The sequence below is a fragment of the Chelmon rostratus genome, chromosome 20 (genome assembly GCF_017976325.1).
Source record: "Chelmon rostratus isolate fCheRos1 chromosome 20, fCheRos1.pri, whole genome shotgun sequence".
Taxonomy (NCBI): domain Eukaryota; kingdom Metazoa; phylum Chordata; class Actinopteri; order Chaetodontiformes; family Chaetodontidae; genus Chelmon; species Chelmon rostratus.
In genome coordinates this window covers 2,748,068-2,769,517 of record NC_055677.1, presented here as the reverse complement: position 1 = coordinate 2,769,517, position 21,450 = coordinate 2,748,068, and the positions used below count along the sequence as shown (strand labels likewise).

Sequence of the window (21,450 nt, the reverse complement as noted above, 5' to 3'; positions counted from 1 at the left end):
TAAGAAGGTGATGGAAAAGTTCATCATATTCAGGTGAGTCCATTCAAACAGCAGATCGTCAACCTCAACTCTGATGACGGCTTTGGCTGCCTCCTCGTGTTCCCTTTCAAAATGGGACTTCAAAGTTATCCAACATTCACAGTAACTACATCCAAGTTTGACTCATGGATTCATTTGCTTTGCACGATGATCTCATTTGACCTGCTGCACACACGCAACCATGTGGCTGAAACCAAGCGCACACTTCTGTTCTCCGCATTGTTGTAAGCTGACACCAGTCACAGATGCAGTCACTGGTTTGGGGTCATACACACTATATGGCACGTATGTGAAAAGTACGCGGACACCTTTAATCAGTACTTTGTGTATTTTTTGTCTGGGGCAGTTTTTCTTCATATGGACGAAGCCCCTCAGTGCCAATAACAGAAATGACAATGTCTCCATGCACAAAGCAGCTCCATAACGAAACGCTGTCCCAGTCTGGTGTGGAAGAACTCGGGTGGCCTGCTCAGAGCTTTGACCTGAACCCCATCCAACACCTCCAGGATGAACTGGAGCACTACAGGTGAACCAGACCTGATCACCAACAACAGTGTTGGACTCTTGCAGCTGAATGGGAGCAGCCAGGTTCTACAAATGTGATCTTAATGCCCACAGTGTAGGACTACCACATTTCAGTGCAATATCTGGGTGTCCACATACTTTTGGCAAGTAAGTGTAGAGCCAGTCAGGGTCAGTAAGTTCACTTGAAGATGTTATCCACTCACAGAATCCCTCAGCTAACGTGAGTCCAGCTTCCACATGTGAGCCTTGTAATGACACGCAGATCTGGACTGAGGTTTTAAAGTTAATTGTCTCTGCTCAGTGAAACAATGGTTCAAAGTCACCCAGCAGACCCTGATTCAGCAGTCAAGCTTCAGGATGTCAGAGCAGACTGCCGGCTCTCGAGCTCGCACACCCGAAATGTCAATAATTAGTCAGCTCACGTAGAACAGCCACAAGAAGCAATTTAGTTAAAACTGGCTTCAGGCTGCACTTCGGAAAAGAGCCACAGAGACTGAATTTAGTTCTTTAAATAAGAGTTAATCATCTGAACACAGAGGAGCAGGCCCAGTAGAAATCAATGTGAACAGAGGTCTTAAATTTAAGTAACATAAAAGGCAGATTCACTGGACTTCCCATCCAGACTTTTCCACAGCAGTTTGTGTTGTCAGAGCTTTATGAAAACGGTCTCAAATTTGCATTTGTGAGTTGAGTGAAGCTCTGGGGAGACGTCAGGCCCACCGAAGAATTTCCTCAAAGGTTAAAAAGCAAATTACCGGTGAACAAAGTTCTAACATTTCCTTCATTAGAATTCAATCAGCTCCCAAATTATGTCATCAACTCTGATTATGTTCAATCTAATGAGCTCGTATTGGAGGTAAAGGTCGATTTCACCATCCAATAGCAGCCAACTTCCCGCGGTTACAGAGGGCCTGAAACATTTGAAAAAGCAGCTAATAATGATTGTTTCTCGTGGTAGGACACATTTACAGTAGCTGACTACAACGTTACAGCGTCTGTGGTTTGTTTGTACTGTCTGTCAGTGGGTTTGCATGCCTCAGGAAATGTGCTTGTTTGCAGTTTTTGGCGAAGTCAGTGTGTAAAAACCGTCTGAGAAGCAGAGACGCAGCATTACAACATAATCCTGTCTGGGCACAGGGCGGCCTCTCTGGGGGTCACATTTTAGGCTTAGTACAACCCAGTTCAGCCCAGATAACCAGGCAGAGTGAGTGTGTGTGTGTGTGTGTGTGCCTGTTTCACTTTCCAAGCATTTTAAAAATCATTTCAAAGTCACAGGAAAATGATCAAACTCTTTTTGGTTTGCTTGGTGCTAAACTGCCTCCAACAAACATCCACCTGAGCAGGTTTTCCAATCCTCAACGTTAAACTCTCACCCCCGGCTCACCGGCAGACTACCTGGCTTCAGAAGGTGGTTAGGTGTTTGCAGGTGTGTGTTTTGGCGTGTGTCTCGTCACCTGGAGGCGTGTATGCATCCATGGAGGTCTGCACCACCAGCGAGCGTCTCTTGGAGGGCATCGGCACGGCCACCTTCCTCTCCACGTGTCGCGCCAGCACGGCCTGCACCGCCTCGGTGTGGACGTCTGGCAGAGGGAGAATCGTTCACACACACGGGCAGCAGGAAGTCTCTCCGGCTCAGCTCACTGTTTTACTGCGTCTGTGCATTTTTGTGCTCTTTGAATCAAGCAGGTTGGATTTTTAAAACACTTTTCTGCTGTGGAGGCAGAACTAATCTCAGTGGCCGAGTTTAACCTCAGTGGAAGGAGCCATTTAACGCAGAGCCACATGCTGCAGAGCCACATGCTGCAGAGCCACATGCTGCAGAGCCACATGCTGTAGCTCGCTAAGTGGCAATAAACAACAGTGAAATGTGAATCCAGTAAACTCTACATTTAGCAAGCTAACGTATTTATGCTAAGCGTCGGTGGAAGCTCAGCAGAGCTAACTGGCTCCGAAAGGACTCCACTGCACCAAAAGAGCAAATTTCTCCTTTTGCAACTGAATTAATTTTAATTAAATATATTTGACTGCGGTAATCTACATTTTAAATCACATGAACCCATCAGAGAGTACGTCTGCTTATTTCAGGTTGCATAAGATATTGGCCATTAAAAGAAAATGTGCAAGCATCAAAGCTGGGGAGGGAGAGAGCGATCAATAACAGCAACAGATCAGTTAGCAGAGGTTCGGTGAAAACATGTCTGTGGCTCTGGAGGAGCTTTGTCGACAACCCTCATGTTGAATATTACACGTTTTTAACAGTGAAACCTGCATTACACCTCAAGTTTGTCTACAGTTCACATGAAAAGAGCTATCGATCTTTAGTATGAGAAGTTCTATGACTCATGAGGGGATAAAAAGTCTCTGCTCCATTCATTCTGAATCCTCATTTACTCGAGTATTCCTTTAAATAACAGCACCCGGACAGTTACAGTATATTTTTTGTGTTGCCGTTAATTAAGCAAACCTGAAAGCTCCACTCATTGAAGAGCCCGTATCACTAAAACATCTACGTATCTTTGCTAAAGGGAACGTTTCTTCTCATGTTATGTTTAATTTAGCATCTTTTCTGCAGCAGTGACGTAGCTGCGGTGGCTGTTCTGCAGGTGCAGCTTCTGTACCTGATCGGTAACGTTCGTCTCTGGTGCCGGACGTTCGCCGCCGGTGGAAACGGGCAGCAGAGGGAGGGCCGAGTGGGGGCCGATGAGACATGGGCCCCTCCATACCTACAGAGGCAAGCAGACAAGCAGGCGGACAGACACACACACGTATATATATATATATATATATATACATACATATATATAAAGACACACACACACACACACACACACACACACACACACAAATGCACACACGTTTCACAAAAGCAATAAATAGAGTGCAAAAAAAGGGAAAAACAAACATGGAGATGATTTGATTCGGCAGAAAAATCATATTTTTCTGACTTCATAAACCAAAATAATTGAAAAATAACACAAAAGGAAATTATAATAATGTGGCCGCTGTACCGTCGCTGTAGGACACACGTCTCCCTCAGCACTCGTGACCCATAAAGCTACGTCCCTGTGATGAATGATACAGAAGAACCCAGGTTGTGTGATGGGTGTGTGCGTGTTTCAGTCGTGTGTGGAGGCAGCGACGAGGAGCGGGCGCAAGCTGAGCTCTGGGGAGTCTTAACCTACATTCACTAATGGCGACGGCTGAAGGCTGAGTCGATAGAGTCGAGTATCAGCGCAACTGTGTTTGTCATGACACCAGATCGATGGCCTGGTGGTGGTGTGGGAGTATTTTAGCTTGGTGGGGGGGGTGGGGTTGTGTGTGGGCAGGTCAGAGGTTGCTAAATTACCTCCAGCATGTGGAACATATGCCCTGATCAGCTTGTGCCTCTTCTTCTCATAACCCTTCTGAGTGATGTCCCCTGCAAACAAATAGAAATAGATAGAGAGTGAGAGAGCCAGCGACGGCGGCGCGGGCTGACTTTATTAATTTATTCAGAAAACATCTTTTATTGTTGCTTCAGTACTTCTTTACTACAAAGGCGGTGCTGGTGGCTTATTGGACAAACACCACCTCAGTCTGAATCTGGTCCGAGACACCGAGTCTCGTGTCAGCCGACCTCTTCTGTCTCTCCCAGTCTTTTAACGTCTGTGTCTAGACTGTTAATTAAAGATAAAAATGTAAAACGGAACTCAAACAACATAAAATAAATGGCGTGATGAATAATGATGGAAAGAGGACAGAAAGAAAAAAGAGTGATGTTGTGATGAAGGGCTTTGAACAGATCGTTCAGTTCCTCTCTCGTCCTCATGGTCAGGTCGTGTGATGGTTCATGTCTTCAGTATTATAATGTTGTCAAAGTGTGTCTCTTTTGTTCTCCAGCTCATTTGCTGGAAACATGAATGAAGACCAACATTAGCAAAAGCTGCTCTGGTCTACATGTCTGCTTTCTTATGTCAGGACGCGTCTAACGCTGTAAAAAGTGGCATCAAAGTGAGATAAAATATCTTAAAGGATAACTTTCGTTTTTTACAACCTGGACCTTATTTCTAGCATCAAATACGCCCATTTACTCCCCCAGACAACTTTGGTGGCATTTGGAGTCATTTTGAAGAAATTAGCCCCAGAGGAGCGGCACGTATATCCGTATAATGCGAGGACTCGGGGCATCCATGCGCAGCCTCTATATAACACATAATCTGCAGAAACTCGTTCATATTCCAATATTTTGTTCTGATATGCTGGTGCTATTCCCCTCTGAGCCGGCGGTCGGCTAGTTTAGCTGTAGTTTGGCACAGCTCTGGTTCGTTATTGCGTATTCGTAGCCGACCGCCGCAGAGTCAGCCGTGTTGTGGCTGGCTGCTCGCAGCGCGCGGCGTTCGGTAATGACATCATCCACGTCAGAGGTAGTTGTCTAGAGACGCCGGATGTTGATAACATGCCACCACGGGCTCAGAGGGGAATAGCACCAGCATATCATAACAAAATATTGGAATATGAACGAGTTTCTGCAGATTATGCGTTATATAGAGGCTGCGCATGGATGCCCCGAGTACTCGCATTATACGGATATACGCGCCGCTCCTCTGGGGCTAATTTCTTCAAAACGACTCCAAATGCCACCAAAGTTGTCTGGGTGAGTAAATGGGCGTATTTAATGCTACAAATAAGGTCCAGGTTGTAAAAAACCAAAGTTATCCTTTAAATCAAGGCAACGTATGCTTGTTTTTTTGTCTGACAGCTGACATCTTCTTACCAGGCAGGTGACCTCAATGATCTTGATAAAATGCGATCATCACCTTCTTACTGAGATTCTATCACTGGTTCTGAGTAACTTAATGCTCGAAACCAGAACTTGCAGAATTATGAATCTGTTTGATCGACACTGACAAGAACAAAGCTCCTTCGATGAAGTCAGAATTTCTTTGTATCCAGACACATGTGCTTGTTTTCAATCTGCCTGTGGGTCTTTGAGACTAGAGACTCTTAAATCTTGGTAAGTGAACATTTCCTGTTCTGTTGGCAGATCATTTTGCTTATTTTAAGCAACATTTACCCAATTTTATTGCTTTTTTTCCTCTTGTTAAGATGGACTCATCCACTCAAATGAAAACCTAGAAGACCAAAAATGACCCCATGGAGTCAGCGTGCAGGACGAGCTCGCCGAGATGAAAACGTGGAGTGAGGCTTGACATGTTGCAAAAGGACTGGGAATAATAGAGGGAGCTCGTCGTGGACTTCCGTCCCACAGGAGACGATGAGGGTTAGATTAATGAGTATGTTTGGTGTCATTGCTGTGTTTTTACTGAGATGTCGAAGACGTCAGCCGCCCAGTGTTTCCAGCACTCTGCTTAAAACAAAGTGCTGTCAAATGCGGTGGGATGCTGCCGTTAGCTGTCACTGCTGCTTCAGTCACTCACAGGATCACTGAAGTCAACGTCAGCCGAGACGCTGCACCAGAGGACTCGCCTCGCGTCGTTGGAGGATGAAAACACTGACAAAACACTGCGTTCACTTGACTTGGGTTGATAACCCTTAGCAGCAGCAGACCTGTGTGAAGACCATGTGAAGTTCTGCCACATCTGAACTACGGCTCACATGCTGATGCGAATGGTTTTTAAAAGTCAAAAACTGGTTATTACTGTAACTCCAGTTTGACATGAATGCAGCGTAACAGCCAGACAGAGCTACCCGACTGTCGCGTCTCACTTTATGTCTTTAGAGCTAAAGAATGAATTCATTTTTTAATATTTCTGACAATGAGCTTGGTGCAAACTGATCTCTGTTGATCAGGTTTGTGTTTGTGAAATTGTGGCTTTTGTTTATTGGTCTGTTAGTAAGTATTGGTGCTAATGCTTACTCCGCTGTCCTTCCTCTGTGCGCTCTAAACAACCTCCTGTGGAGTTTCCCAGGAAAGACCAACCAGACACAAAGAACATACAAAGGTTTCCATGAGCTGCCTGCAAGCTGAATGGCTTCTGTTTTGCACCAATCATAGATTTTTACATCGTTACTTTAATAAACTGCATGATAACGAAGAGGCATTACAGCGTCAGCAGTAGTTTTATATGAAAACTTGACTCTTAAGACTACTAAAGTGACAACAGCAGAGTCTGCTGGACGGACAGACAGAGGTCAGTGTGGAGGGGCGGCCATGGAGAAGCTAATTACAATCTCTAAGGGGGGTTTTTGCTGCCTCGGCAACCATTGACATCCCCCTCACAACCACCACCACCACCTGTCAATCACAGCACCCCAGGATCCTCGCAGCAGGGCTAATGTGAGCTAATACCTCCTAGTTTGTCCCCATTAAATGCTGCTAAACTGCTGTTAATTGGTGATTTTTATTTGATTGCCACGGAGATGTTTAACTCGCCAACAACGGGGCGCCGAATCAAACACGACGACGAAAGACACGCAGCGAGACAAGAGCGGGCACGTCAACATGCTGGTGTGATAATAAGCTAAAAAAACAAGACAGCTGACAGATGTGCGTCTTACCACACTTTAAGAAACATCCCTAAGTGAATCTAAGACGGAGCGAGTCTGTCTGTCTGCCTGCCTGTCTGTCTGCCTGTCTGTCTGTCTGTCTGTCTGCCTGCCTGCCTGCCTGTCTGTCTGTCTGTCTGTCTGTCCTTCGACTTTCTCAACAACCGTCCATCCGATCCACTTCACACTTGGTGGGTGTGTTGCTGAGGACTCAAGGAAGTGTGGTGGCGAGTGTGAGCTCTTGAGATCTACGGTGCCTATTAGTAGTGCGTTACTACTAGCCAAAATAAACACGAGGTAATTTATTGACGGGGGAAACCTAGCATCTGCTGCACCACCAAGGAGCATGCTGGGTAAAGCTCGCTCTCTGTTGCTACAGTACATCCAAGAGCAGTCGAAGAAAGAGAGATCAGAGCTGTTTTGCTAAACTCAAACATTTAAGGCATCAGCGATTGAACTTTCTCAATGAAAGCTTTTGTTCCTGGAAATAGCCTGCCCCCAAATAGCTTTATACTGTAGCCTGTTCCCAAACAATTAGAAACTGTAGCCTAGTCCCAGTGTTTAAGGATAAGGTCAAAGATATCGTAAATTTTCATTGATGCAATGAAAAGACCAAAACCAACCATGTTTTCGCCTGTTTCTCAGTAGCTTCCAACTTTCCTACTAAAGGCATAAATAGTTAAAAATGGGCCACAAAGAAATTATTTTATGGTTAAAAAAGGTTCGGTAATCTCCTAAAACCGTTGTTGGGACTACTTTCAGCGGCGGATTAATCCACATTTGGTGCTGTAGTGAGTGTTTGAGGCAGCAGGACGGGGTGTGTGTGTGTGTGTGTCAGAATAAACTTCAGTGTGTGTTCATGGTGATGAAGGAACATGTGTGAGGCTCACTGAAGTGTTCCTGGATGACAGCGGAGCTCTATGGAACAGAGGAGCTGTGATACACAAACTACACCTGCTAGTAGGATTAATTGATTGGTTCTGGTCTTTTCATCCAATCCTATCACAGCTATCTGCCACGACAGACTCCAAACATATTTCTGTTTAAAACAAGTGAAAAACATCAAAGGTGGGAAAGAAAAGATCAACTTTTTTCCGATATCTATCAGCTTTTTTTCAAAAACCTTGAATCACCAGTTGTATTTGTTGTTGCTCGTGTTCTGCTTTATTTGAAGCTGTTGTTTCATCTGAAATGAGTGAAATTATCACACCTGAGTGGTGACTCAATTACTCCATTTGCGAAAAGACGAACTCAGCTGTTTGCACACAGATTGTGTTTTTGAGCGTACAGCTCGAGGGCACGGTTGCAGCTGTGCATCTCTTGCAAAGAAATAAATTACGGCTGCTAACAAACCTCGTCTCCTCGATACAGTTTTCAAGATCCAGTTTCCAAAAGAGGCATTTCTCAGAGAGAGAATCATCTCTGGGTCGGCCTCGTAAACAAAAGATTCCTGGAGAAGCCTCCGGACGACAAATCAAACATCACATCTCCACTGAGCACACAGCGATTCACTTCCTGCAGCCCGGCCAGTTATTCCAAAATCAAACGTACAAATGTATAAAATGTAAACATGTAAGTAAAAAGACAACATGGAGGCGGGTCTGCTGCAGAGCTGTGCTGCTTCTGAAGAGGAGGGAGTGAAATATGGCTGAGAAACAGACAGAACAAGTGTCAGATATCCACGTTTTCATGAGCCAGAACCACAGACAGACAGACAGACAGACAGACAGACAGACAGACGCAGGCAGATATATGAAGGATAGAGAGGACTTTTAAAAACAGAGCGAGAGACGGGGAACGACAAGAGTCTGCATTTCACAATCTGACCGTGGAGGATGGCCAGAACATCTGGGTCCAATCTGCTCATCTGTGCTGCTCTGTGTGTGTGTGTGTGTGTGTGTGTGTGTTATATCTGAGGCCTTTTCTCAGATCAACCGCAGCACAACAACATTCCTGCTTCCACTCTCTCTCTCTCTCTCTCTCTCTCACACACACACACACACACGGTCCACGGGGAGACGCCATCTTCCACTTGCAGCACAGCAGAGCAGGGAGGGAGTTGCCTAGCAACGGTTCTCCTGGAGAAGGCCCGAGACGGCCATCTTGGATTTGGAGCGTCAGATGTGAGAAGTGGGCTAATGATACCTGCCAGGGTGAGTGCATATGTTTGTGTCTGCGGTGTGTGTGTGTGTGTGTGTGTGTGTGTGTCATACCAGTCTGTATTGGCAGCCTAATTACTTCCCTGCGTCTCCTTGCTCCCTCTCCTCGCTGCTCTCTGACACTCGGCTGTTTTAATGGCACACAGCTGAGGGAGAATCGATCGCGGCTGACTGCAGATTGGAGTTTTTCCGCCCGCTGAGGTTGTGTAGCCGGAAGGTCTGAGCTTTCAGCGCCACTAAAAAAACTCTCTGAAAACTCATTTTGGCGAGTTCACCACAGACCTGTGATGTGGTCTGTAGTAAACACATCACCCCTGACTCTTCTGCTTTTTTCCTCAGCTTTACCTTCAAGTACACTTTCCAACCTCTCCTCGTCTTCCAACAGCTTTCACGAAAAATACCCAGAATGTGACGCTTAAAACCGAAACTGCCTGAAGCACATTTCCTAAAGCACAAGCTGATGTCTTCATATCTGTTGTTTAGTCCATCCGAGAGTCCAAAGCCCAAAGATATTTATCACAGAAGTCCAAGAAAACCAGCACATATAAAGACAGGATGCTATTTTCTCGACTATCGTTTCTGTTTCTCTCCTGACAAACATCAGAAATAAGATTATTAGTTTCGATTACTCTGTGATGTTGGAAACATCGTGCAAAAAACTTTAAATAAAAGTCAACTGAAATACAAATACAGGACCTGATGAAATGCGTTTAACTTTTCCCAGATTTCTCTTTTTTCCCTCCTAAATTTTGAGTTTAAACTTTTCTGATAATATTCAAAATTGAACAAACGTCAACGAATTTGCTGTGACACAAGATTATGTGTCATCAAACGGCTCCTCTGCAGGACAGCCTCCATACGCGGCTCCAGCACAGCGGGCGAAGCGGGTCTGACGGAGGCGACGCTCACGCTCCTCGTGGCTTTTTCTGACTCCACGTTCAGCCACGAACTCTTCTGCGAACTCGCGTCTTGTATCTGCCGATGTGGTTGAACTTCTGACAGTTTGTTGAAGTGATGAGCTCCTGGCAGCACGCTGCCTCTGAGGACGGCTGTGTGTGTGTGTGTGTGTGTGTGTGTGTGTGTCTGTGTGTGTGTGTGTGTGTGTGTGTGTGTTTTTCTGTTCATTCAGCTGAGGCACTGTGTGTTATAATTGGGAAAAATCTGGATTTCTATACAATAAATTGCATCCACATTTTGGCAATGTGCGCTTGCTGTGTGGGTCATGTGATAGCTTCCTGTCCAACAGCTGAATCGGTTTTTACCTAAAGGCTCTCTTTCTGGCACTCGGCTCGAGCTGAGGACGTTTATGGACGGACGAAAGCACAACGCTGTAAAGGAAAGAGGTGCGCTGGATTTATAACACGAGACAACACTATGTGGCAGGATGATCACTGGAAGCCTGAATTAAAAACAAAACTCAATGAACTGCCCAGGCCTGGTGGTGAGTCTGCAACTGCAACAAACTGAACATGGAGGTACAACGTGGCGGACTCTGTGGAAGACCTGCTGCTATAAAGAGCTCAATCAAAGGTGACAAAGAGCTCAATCAAAGGTGCCGTCAAGCACTTCACCTCAGAGGAACGGCTCCTTCAGCTTCAGCTCGGCCAAGTGCCAGAAAGAGAACCAAAAGAACAAAAACTGCACCACACGAGTCGAAAAGGTGGAGAGACGAATTCAACAGAGAGCGTCACACCTAAGAGGAAGAGGTGATGCTCTGCAGTGTCTGCCGGGAGCAACCCGACTTCTCTGACGAGTCAGTGGCATTAGCTAGCTAGCGTTAGCATCTGTGTGATTCACTGGATAACAATAATGTTAGTGAGTCAAAACATCCAAAATATTAAATTTACTATCAAGAAGAGTAGAGAGAAGATCCATCCATCCATCCATCCATCCACCCATCCATCCGTCCGTCCACCCATCCATCCATCCATCCATCCACCCATCCACCCATCCATCCTCCACCTTTCCTTTTATCTCTCGCTGCTTGTTTCTGCTGTCTTATTCCTCGGCATCCTGCTTTTATTTGATCTCTCCCTCTTCCTTATCACATCATCATAAAAAGAAAGTCCACCCACTAAGCCACCATGGTAACTAAATCTACCTCCAGCAGGCCCTCTCTCACTCACACACACACACACACACAGAAACACAGATGCAGCATGCGTCATGCGTTGGGACCTTGGGCTGTCACACTCACATGCAGCGACCCGTGTGGACTGTGGAGCGTCCACTGGCTCGACAACGCATGTGTCCACAGCAGAGCCAGGGGCCACACACACACACACACACACACACACACACACACACACACACACACACACACACAGAGTTGGCAGCCAAGTGTCACGTCCACATGAGCATCACAGCAGAAAACGAAGGCGTCCTGGTGGATCAGTGGGTTATTTTCTCAATTGTTTAGTCCATAAAATGTCAGAAAAAAGCAAAACTTGTCCATCCCAGAGTTCCTCTGTGTTCACGGTGACGTCCTCAGATTAGGGATGTCAACAGTCAGTCAACCACTGAGAGTACTTCAGTTCTGCATGTTGGTCTATAGGGTAAGCTGCATACACACACACTCTGCTAACACACAAACCGCTAACAGCGTCGCTTAGCCTGGAGCTAACAGCTCCTTTAGCCTGGAGCTAACAGCTCCTTTAGCCTGAGGCTAAATGCAGTATGGAAAACCTATGAGGAAAACAATGAAGCTCCATCTGGCAACACTTCCTCCAGAAAGGTAAAGAAGTTAAATGTAAACTCCTCAGTTTTATAGAAATTTTAGCACCAGGCTGCACCACATTAGCACCCAGCTGCCACGTCTGAGGACGGCTCGCAGCCAAAGATCACATCGCTGCTAGCTGGGAGGAGAAAGTGTGACGAGCGCTGGTCTGAGGCCATCGTCCGGCTTTCAGACCCATATGCTGTCAGTCAGTGTGGAGGAGGACGAGGGATTCGAAGAGCCGGTTCAGGCCCTCGAGAGCCGCTGTGACCGAACGCACTGAAAAACTTGATGGGCTAAAGGTCAAGCTACCTAGCACAGATAAGCTAGCTCTGCTGGACAGCTCTCACAGGCTGAAGCTACATCAAAGCTAAGCTACGTGTCACTGCGTCCAGTCAGCCGGTTGGCTACTCATTTAGTTTGACCAACAGTCCAAAACTCAAAGATTTTTAGTTTCCAATAATATAAAACACAGAACAGTCGGCTAAAAACAGCAAATATTTGGCTTTTTTTTTTTTTTTTTTTTTAGAAATTACATAAACGGTTCATTGATGATGGAAATGATTGTAGACGATCGAAAAGGTGATCAACTAATTGTTGCTGCTCTACGATCAATAATTTGTTCTACCAAATGTAAAAATATGAATAAATACTTTAAAGTTGCATACTTGCACAAAAAATAATCAAATAATAATTGATTAAAAACGAGACAGAGTTTGCTGTGAGCGACTCGTCGAGCAGCATAAAGTTTTGATAAATAATCAATCATGAAGATCATTTCTCGGCTGGCGACAGAACATTTGCTGGTTAAAGCTGCTACGTGATGCTTTTTGTTTGTTTTCTGTCAGAAAAATTAGCAGTTTGATGTCATTACTGAGGCTTCTGATAACTCGTGACGCGTCTCTGTCACTGCTTTTGACACACTTTACAGCAAACTGTTCATTAATCAATCATTATCGAGGATAATCGTATGCTGCAGCCCTGCGAGCTGCTCTTTGCTTTGTGAAGCGACTGCTTGGTGTTTTCACTCGATGCATGACGCTAATGGTTCGTCGGTTATAAGTTCAACTTGATTTTACAGGTGAACTCACCTGATCCATCACCGTCTCGGCACTAACGACCCCTCTCTCCACCTTTCCGCTCTTCACTTTCGTCTCATTAAAAGGTGAAACACACGCAGACAAACTGTTTCTGAGCTGTTTTGTGAAACCGGCGTCTCGGTTTTCACTTTGAGATGTCGTCTAAATCGTAACACCGCCATCAGGGCGAGACGTGATGTTTGCCCCGCCGTCAAATGTGAGCATCTGCCGTCTTACAGGAGTGTGAAGTGAAGCTGTTTTGGTTGTGGATGTTTGGTTGATTCACTCAGACACTACGTTTCCCTGTTCGTGGACTGAATGGTTACTAGCTGTGGGCTGCAGGACTGGACTCCCTGAACGAGAGTTAAACATCTTCCAAACATCATCGGGAGGAGCAGGAAGGACGCTCTGCTGCTTTCTGGCTGTTTGCAGCAGCCGTGTGATCACAAGATACAAAATGTCTGCGAACATGATGAGTTTGGGTTCAGGTGAATCATCTGTTTATGCAAATTAATATGCAAATTAGCCCAAAATGGGATTAAATCTACCTTTGATCTGTTTGAATTTCAGACAGATTTTACCTGTCAGATCTCGGCTCTAATTGGCTGCCTGACCCGACTCCACTTTATGGATCAGATTTTATTGTTTTGTATTGATAATAAAGAGCTGATGAGGACGTGCAGAAGCAAATCAATGACGCTCTGAGTCTGCTGTTTTTCAACCGACAGTCCGTGAAGGCAACATGTTATTCAACCTTCTTGTTGAGTTTCATTAGGAAAAAATCTATTTCTTACACATTATTATTAATGAAATTACACGCCTGTTTGATCGTATGTCGAACTTGTTGTTTCAGTGGAAGCAGAGTCAGAGCGCTTCACGAGCTCTGAGGAAGTTTAAAATAATAACGATTAACTAAGGAAGCAAAATCACGATATTGATTTTCAGTCAATCAGAAAGTTTTCTCCTGTGAGCAGTCACATTCTACAGCACGCCCACAGAGCAGCCCACAGCCGACTCCTGCTCATTGTCGTGTGATGAAGCTCAACAGGCGTCCGATGGAGACGGACGTCATCGCCAGCGAATGACTGACAGCTGCTCTATTTTGATAACACACCGACGCGGCCCTCGCTGAGCTGTCAGCCTCTTTGTTTCTGCTTCCAAACGGGAAACACGCAGCTTTTGTTCTGTTAAATTTAACGTCGACTGTCAGGGCGGCGACCGAACCTCCATACTCATCTGACTGGAGCTGACTGAGACGCGTCCGCACAGGAAACCGTCGCCAAAAGCTGCCATCATAGTCGCAGTCTTGCAAACTTTTTTATGAATAGCCATATATTCAAATGTATAAATGACAATTCTAGTATTTAATTCAGGCAAAGTTCTTCTGCAGCTGCTGTTTTCAGTTTGGCTTCGTGTCTTTTTGTGTCGTAGAAACGCGTTTTTAGAACGGCAGACCTCAGAGATAACCAAAGCAGAAGCAGCTTCATCCAGCAGCACAATCCAGCTTGATTTGATCCAATCTGACGTCTTCACATGTCTTTGTTTTGTTCATCCAACAGTCAAAAACATATTCAATTTAGAATGACACAAAACAGAGACAATCTCATTTGAGAAGCTGGAAGCAGAGAATGTTCAATATTTCTGATTGATAAAGGACGAACAATAACGTGATAATTTTCTGGCTGATCACTGGAGCTTGATTTTCCAGGTTCATCATCAGGACAGATGCTGAACAATAGAAATGAACCCAGATCCACTGAGCACTAAACCGCCGATAAGAGCAGCAGAGTGCCGCTACGACAAGTCAAGAGAACTTTTGAAATGTCACAGAAAGAAAGAAAACGTGAATGTGTGTGAACTATGCGTGTTTATATCAGTGAATTAACGAGGCTACACAAAGCGTTACAGCTGCTTTACACATGGCTGTAACCAACAGAGAAGAAGAAGAAGAAGAAGAAGAAGAAGAAGAAGAAGAAGAAGAAGAAGAAGAAAGAGTCACCTCAGGGTATTTTTCTTCTTCTTCTGCTCTCAGTGGAAGCAGCTGATCAGTCATGTGACTTAAATGTTCGAGATATCAGAACTACGTTGAAAAAGGTGTTTCCATCTCTCATGAAGTGCATTAACTGCTTTCCTAAAAAGGCAAAAACACCTCAAATAAGCGCAAAAACTGCGGAAGTTTATTTAAATTTTACTGTTTCCATCGACCTCTTCTGATGCGAGACTTCAAAAGTGTCATTAAAATACATCGATTGAATACTCAACTATACACTTGATGTGCTGTACGAACAAGCTGCATCCCACAGCAGCTTCACAGCAGCTAGTGTCGTTCATCGAGCTTTAACTAATCAACTCGGCGCAGAATAATTAATCATAGATTATTCATGAACATCACCAGTAAAGATGGGGATTTTTTTTGCAGCGTGAGGCGCTGCAGATAGAAAACACAACGACACTGACCTGAAATGCACTGCTTCAGGCCTCTCGTGCACGCTTCGCCGTCTCAATGCACAAAGAAGTGCGAAGAAGTATGGACAAAAATTACCACAATTACCTTCAGTGACTCTTAATAAATATTCAATAGACAAAAACAAGCTTTGACACGACGTGAAACATTTAGCAGAGGGGAAAATGTGCCGTCAGTTTCACACCTGAGCGGCACTTTGTTGATTAAATACGCACGTGTGGACAATCCCTCGTGTCAAAGTTCAATATTAATACATTCGACAGAGTCAAAGACGCCAAACATAAACCAGATAGATAGATAGATAGATAGATAGATAGATAGATAGATAGATAGATAGATAGATAGATAGATAGATAGATAGATAGATAGATAGATAGATAGATAGATAGATAGATAGATAGATAGATAGATAGATTCAAACCCTGCTCATGCTTCTTTTTGGAAAAACAATGCACAAAAAAATCTCCTGAGGACATTAAACACACCACAAGCATCTACTACAGGTTCATCCTGTATGAGTTAAAGAGCTACTTTGTGGTCTGCTGGACATCTCAGCGCTGCAGTCTGTTGCAGTTAAAGAGGACGTCCTGTACGAGTCCATCGACAGCTCCGTTTGTCCCCGCAAGTCACTCTGCATAAGAGCGCCGGCTAAACGCTCCAGAACGGCGTCTTAATGCCTAGAGGTCACAGTAATACGGCGGAGATGATGTGATTTAGGCGACACTAAGCGAGGGAGCGGGAGGGAGGCTTATCTGCCAGAGCTCAGCTGATTGCTGAGTTTATCTAATAAACAGGTGGAGCGCTGGTTCGTCTCCTCAAAGGCGAAGAATAAAAAGTTTCATCCCGCAGTGCGACCCATCAAATCTGACAGGAAATTGTTGCCTGAGGTTCATCACTTTGAATCTCAATCGCAGCGAAGGCTCCGTGTCCTCAAACACTCTGTTATTTGGAGGCGGAGGTCTTTGTGGAGTCGAAACTTTGCTCATCCTTCAGAATGCTCGTCTTACTTCCCCGCCAGCCGACGTTTCGCACTCTGAGACATTTTCAAACGTTTGACACTTTTCTCTCATGAAGCAGCGCTGAAATGATTCTGATGATGAACTCCTTAAGTTTGTCAACAGGCAAAAACTGATTTCAGCCTCTCAAACGTGCAAATGTTCTGCTTTTCAAATCCAACGTCAGGATCTCGATCTTTCACTTTTTAGGTTTTCGAGAAGTTATTTCATTTTATTAAAATCACCAACAGGGCACTGAAGTCTCATTTTTCTGTATTCACCTCCTTAAATATGCAAATTTGCTGCTTTCACAAACGGTTTTTCTTTCTGAGAGTCAGGATCTTTGACTAAATGCCAAGAAACATCTTGATCTTTATTTTGCATGTTTCCAACGTGTTATTTAACTTTTTGCTAGATTTACTGAGTTACAAAGTGCTAAACTGCTAAATCTGCCTTCTTTAAACAGGAGGATTTTCTGCTTTCTCTGTTTTATATCATTATTTCCATAACTGATGAATGTGCAAATGATTTTCTCCGTTAATCTGTTTGTCGTTTGAGAAATGTCAACTTTAACTTCACAGTGCTCGAGGAGACGTCTCGTAGAAAACACCTGCAAATAATCACATTAAGAAAACAGAACATGTGGTTTTGGGGCATTTCTGCTAAACTAAAACAGACTTCAGTGATTAATTGATTATCCAAATGGTCGACGGTTGATTTTATCAATCTGCCGAACAATTAATCGGCTAATTGTTGTTTGATAAGAAGACATCAATCTGAGCTCGTGATGAGCTTTTCTTCCTTACTATTTTATGACATTTTATCGACGAAACAATCAATCAGCTGTTTAAAAAAATACGATCAGGACCAGTGTAAAACAAGCTAAACTGAAAAAGTCTTTCCTTCCCGATTTCAAGCCATCCATCCCCCCCCCACTCAGCACACACGTTCTCACCCTCAGTTTTCCATGAGCAGCAGTGACAGACGCACACACTGACACGTCCATCACACTATCAGGAGACCTGTCAGGCTTCACCCCGCTGTGATCCACCAACAACAGTCCAACACGCTCACACACACACACACACCTGAACGTTTGGACTGGTTCATGCTGTCTGACGTTTGGGCGTGACGTTTCCACTTCCTCCCGCCGTGTCCATCATTAATAACATCTGCCAGCAGCAGGTTCTGCTCTGATAAACACTCTCGGCTGGATTAGGAGCTCCAATAGGCCTGCAGCTGCCACAGTTTTACCTCACTGTGTGTGTGTGTGTGTGTGTGTGTGTGTGTCACCGCAGTGAGCGAAAATAAAAGCTTTTATGAATGATGGGGCTGATCAGAAGGAAGAGGGGCAGTTTGATGTATCGAGGTTCGACTGCTTTCAGGGATTTCAAAGGCCAGAGCTGATGTTTCTGGATTAAAGCTGCAGAATCCTGATCGTCAGACACTTTTCAGGCTTAATTATTCTGCATTTGCCCCAGAATTTAAACGTTTAAACCTCAAACGTTTAGTCTTCATCATCCCAGAGACCCTGAGACGGTATTTTTTAGCTGCACATCACTGCAGGTGAGGCAGCTTTCACTGCAGGTTTTGCAGACCTGACAAAAGTGACAGACGGGCGAAACCGAATCAACATCTTCTTCCCCTTCAGCCGCACAACATCTGATTTTTTGCCGCAAAGCAAGGCAACGTAATTAAGCCTCGTTTGCTGCTACGAATCACAATCAAGACAAATCGTGCACACCTTGGCACGAAACACATTTATCCACAAGAAACGGACAATTCAGGCAACAAGGTGGCTCGCATCCAGGATGGATCTAGGCTTCCTCCCTCACAATGTAGGCCTTCCCGAGCCTGTATGAATAAAATATGCCATCTCCATTATATAAGGCAGAAATGCCCCCTTCCTATCTGAGAGGGGTTATGTTGAAACAACAGCAGGGTGGATTGCAGTGATTGAGATTCAATGGGCCGTAGAAAGACAGTGAGAGTGTTTGTTGTATCTGTGTATGGAAAGAGAAGAGAGGAAGAGGTGGGGGGGGGGGGGGTGAAAAATATTCCCAAGCATCCTCCTCATCCTCAGCTGCTCTGCAGGCCCCAAACACAGAGGCAGGAGGCTGAGATCACGGGCATCAAAAGCCAAACTGCCCCTCTGTGCTGCTCGGTCACGCAGCGTTGCATCGCGATGCTATTATTAAATCCGACCACACGCACGCATGCACGCGCACACACACGCAGGTAGGCTCGGCTGATTGTGTCAACATCTCAAGGTCAAACAACGGGTTGGCTGTCGGACCCAAAGCGGGCGAACGGGCCGGTCGGGTGTGTTTTTTTTAACGGCACCGCCGCCGAGACAAAGAGCAGCGTCCGAATCCCGCAGTGTGCTCCCGCTCTGCCCTCATCCTCTCCCGGCTACAGAGAGCTGGCCAGGCCGGTCCCTGGCTGACAAACATCTGGATGGGAGGAGCGGGAGGGGACGAGAGGAGGAGGAGGAGGAGGAGGAGGAAGGGGCCGCAGGAATGAACGGTTAGATTCCGTTAGTAGGAAGGCTCCCGGTGTGGATGGGGATGATGATTATGATGGTGGTGGGGATGAGATAACGGGATAACGAGGGGAAAAGAGGAAGAGGAGGAGGAGGAGGGGGGAAGGAGGCTGGCGCTTTTTTTCGCCGCAATTGTATTAATTTCTTACCCTCTGACAGCTCCAGCTCCAGCTCCGCCAGCCGGGCTCGGATCTCCAACGGTATCGGCGACGCCTCACGGTCCGCCATTCGGCTCGCACCGTAGAAAACACCTCCCCGGTTCAACCGCTGCTGCCGCCTCCGTCACCGCCGCCGCCGCCGCTGCTGCTGCTACTCCTGCCTCCTCCTTCGCTCGGAAAGGGAGAGCTTCTCCTCGGCGGAGGCGCGTAAAGACTACGAGGCGTCGAGGGAGAACAAAGAGGATAAATCTGGGTCTCGTTTTAACGGAGGCCCGCCATGGCGCCCGGCTCCTCGAATCGCTGAAGACCCCGGTTGCTCGCTCGCCTCTCTACGCCGCTGTTGCGGTGGTTGTGTCGGTGGTGGTGGTGATGATGATGATGATGAGGCTCGCGCAGCCCCACACTCAGCGCCGTTTGCAGCTTCTTGCCGCTGGTGTCACGTGACTCCACGGTGGAAGGAGGGAGGGGGGAGGAGGCGGTGCAGGTCATCACCGGCAGGGGGCGCGGCGAGCAACCACACCTACAGCACAGGGTGACGGTATGCGCCGACACCTGAGGCTGTTTTAACATGCGACACAGTCCGTCTGTAGACACGACGTTCATGCTGTGGGTCTGTTAAATAAGTAAAGTTTTTGGGCTGAGAAAATAATGAAAAACTGAGTGAAATTAATCAAAATCAATAAATAAAAAGTAGCTTAATAGCTTCAATATCAGCTTTATTTCAATTTTGTTGTTGAATTGTTCCAATTCACTTGGTTTGTTTTAAATTATATCATATATATATAATATAGATATTTTTTATGAAAAGGTTTTTTTTAATAGACGCCTTCAGAGTTTTGTTCTAAGGAAAGTTTCCACTTATGGAAGTTTTCTTTCAGTCACAGCTTGTGGCCTTCATCAGCATCAGCATCAGATTCCTTGTTTCTCAGCCACTTTCCCTAAATTTTCTTTTCATCTTGTTTTTTTCAGAGCACAGTCTCATTGTTATCTTCTCATTTGAACACAATCTAATGGTGCAACAACATTAAGGCCTGCATACAAAAAGAAAATTTATCTTTTCAAATCAGTTCAACTGGGACTCCCACTGTACAGCGAGGCCAATCACAAGTCGTGCTTCCTCTGTGGTTGACTTGGGCTAATTTTGCCCAGCCTCTTGCTGGATGTGTAGATTATGCGCGGATGTAGCGGAAGAACAGTCAAAGCAGACAGAAACGTATAGTTCATGGATAAAGTTCACACGATGCTGTGGTGGGCTTCCTACACAGCAGATTTATCTTTGTTTTTGAGGCCGAACACCATCTGCACAGTTGTTTTTACTTCAATACTTGGTCAGTGTTCTTCTAGTTTACATAATGCCTGTCTTCTCCATTGCTCTGGCCATTGCCTTTTAATGTAGTCATTTTTAATTCAACATCTGCATGTGGAAACTAAATCTCAACAGAATAATGTGATTAATTATTAAAGGTCAAGCAGCCTTTGATTAAGTCCAGTATGATTGAACAAGCCGACTGTGGCACTGACACATAAGTGGGCATCAATTTGTCCTTCTAATAAAGTGTATTTCATTAGTATTATTCATCACATTCATTAGGCCTATAGCCTTCCAGGAATCAAATCATCCTCATTGTAAACAAGTGGTGGGGCCACATAATGGAGTAACGACCGTTATAATGAGACCCATCTGCCATCTGCTGGTTAGAAGAATGAACCACATCTGAGGGTGTGAACATCGTCTGTTACATGTTCTTCTTGAACGTGAGAGGGCGTTCAGTGCTGTGACTCTGGGTGTGATGGCGCAGCAGAGAATGTCTTCCAGCATATTGAGCCTATTAGACAAATAACAAATATCTGAAAAATGAAGAAATACCTTTTATACAGATGTATAACTGGAAAAGAATCAGCAGTGGTCGAGTGAAGAAAAGCTTTGATTAACCACACTGATGAGCTTTGCATCAACATGTAAACACAAACTACATATTTTAACTTCAAAGGCACTTCTTTAATATTTGTTCAATATGTACATCTGTACAGACAACATGTGCCACAACCATGCATGCTCTTTCTCCACAGCAACTGTTTTACATTTAAAATGTTCTATTTTCAAGAGAAGAGCAGTGGACTCAGTGCAATCAAATTCAAGTTCCCTGTGCTGCGTCAGTTCTTGTTTACGGACACTGAGTGACTCCACCCAGCCAGAACATGACATGAGCCTCCCTGCGTCCAGGACATTGGACCTTATGACACTGAAGTGCATCAACTAAACTCTTCTCTCTCGACAGGTGAGACA

The 21,450-nt window shown here is 45.2% G+C and overlaps 1 pseudogene; it reads right to left on the bottom strand.

The window, feature by feature from the left end:
- LOC121623716 overlaps positions 1-19,688 on the bottom strand; it is a 53,327-nt pseudogene extending 33,639 nt beyond the window's left edge.
- Positions 19,689-21,450: the final 1,762 nt, after the last annotated feature.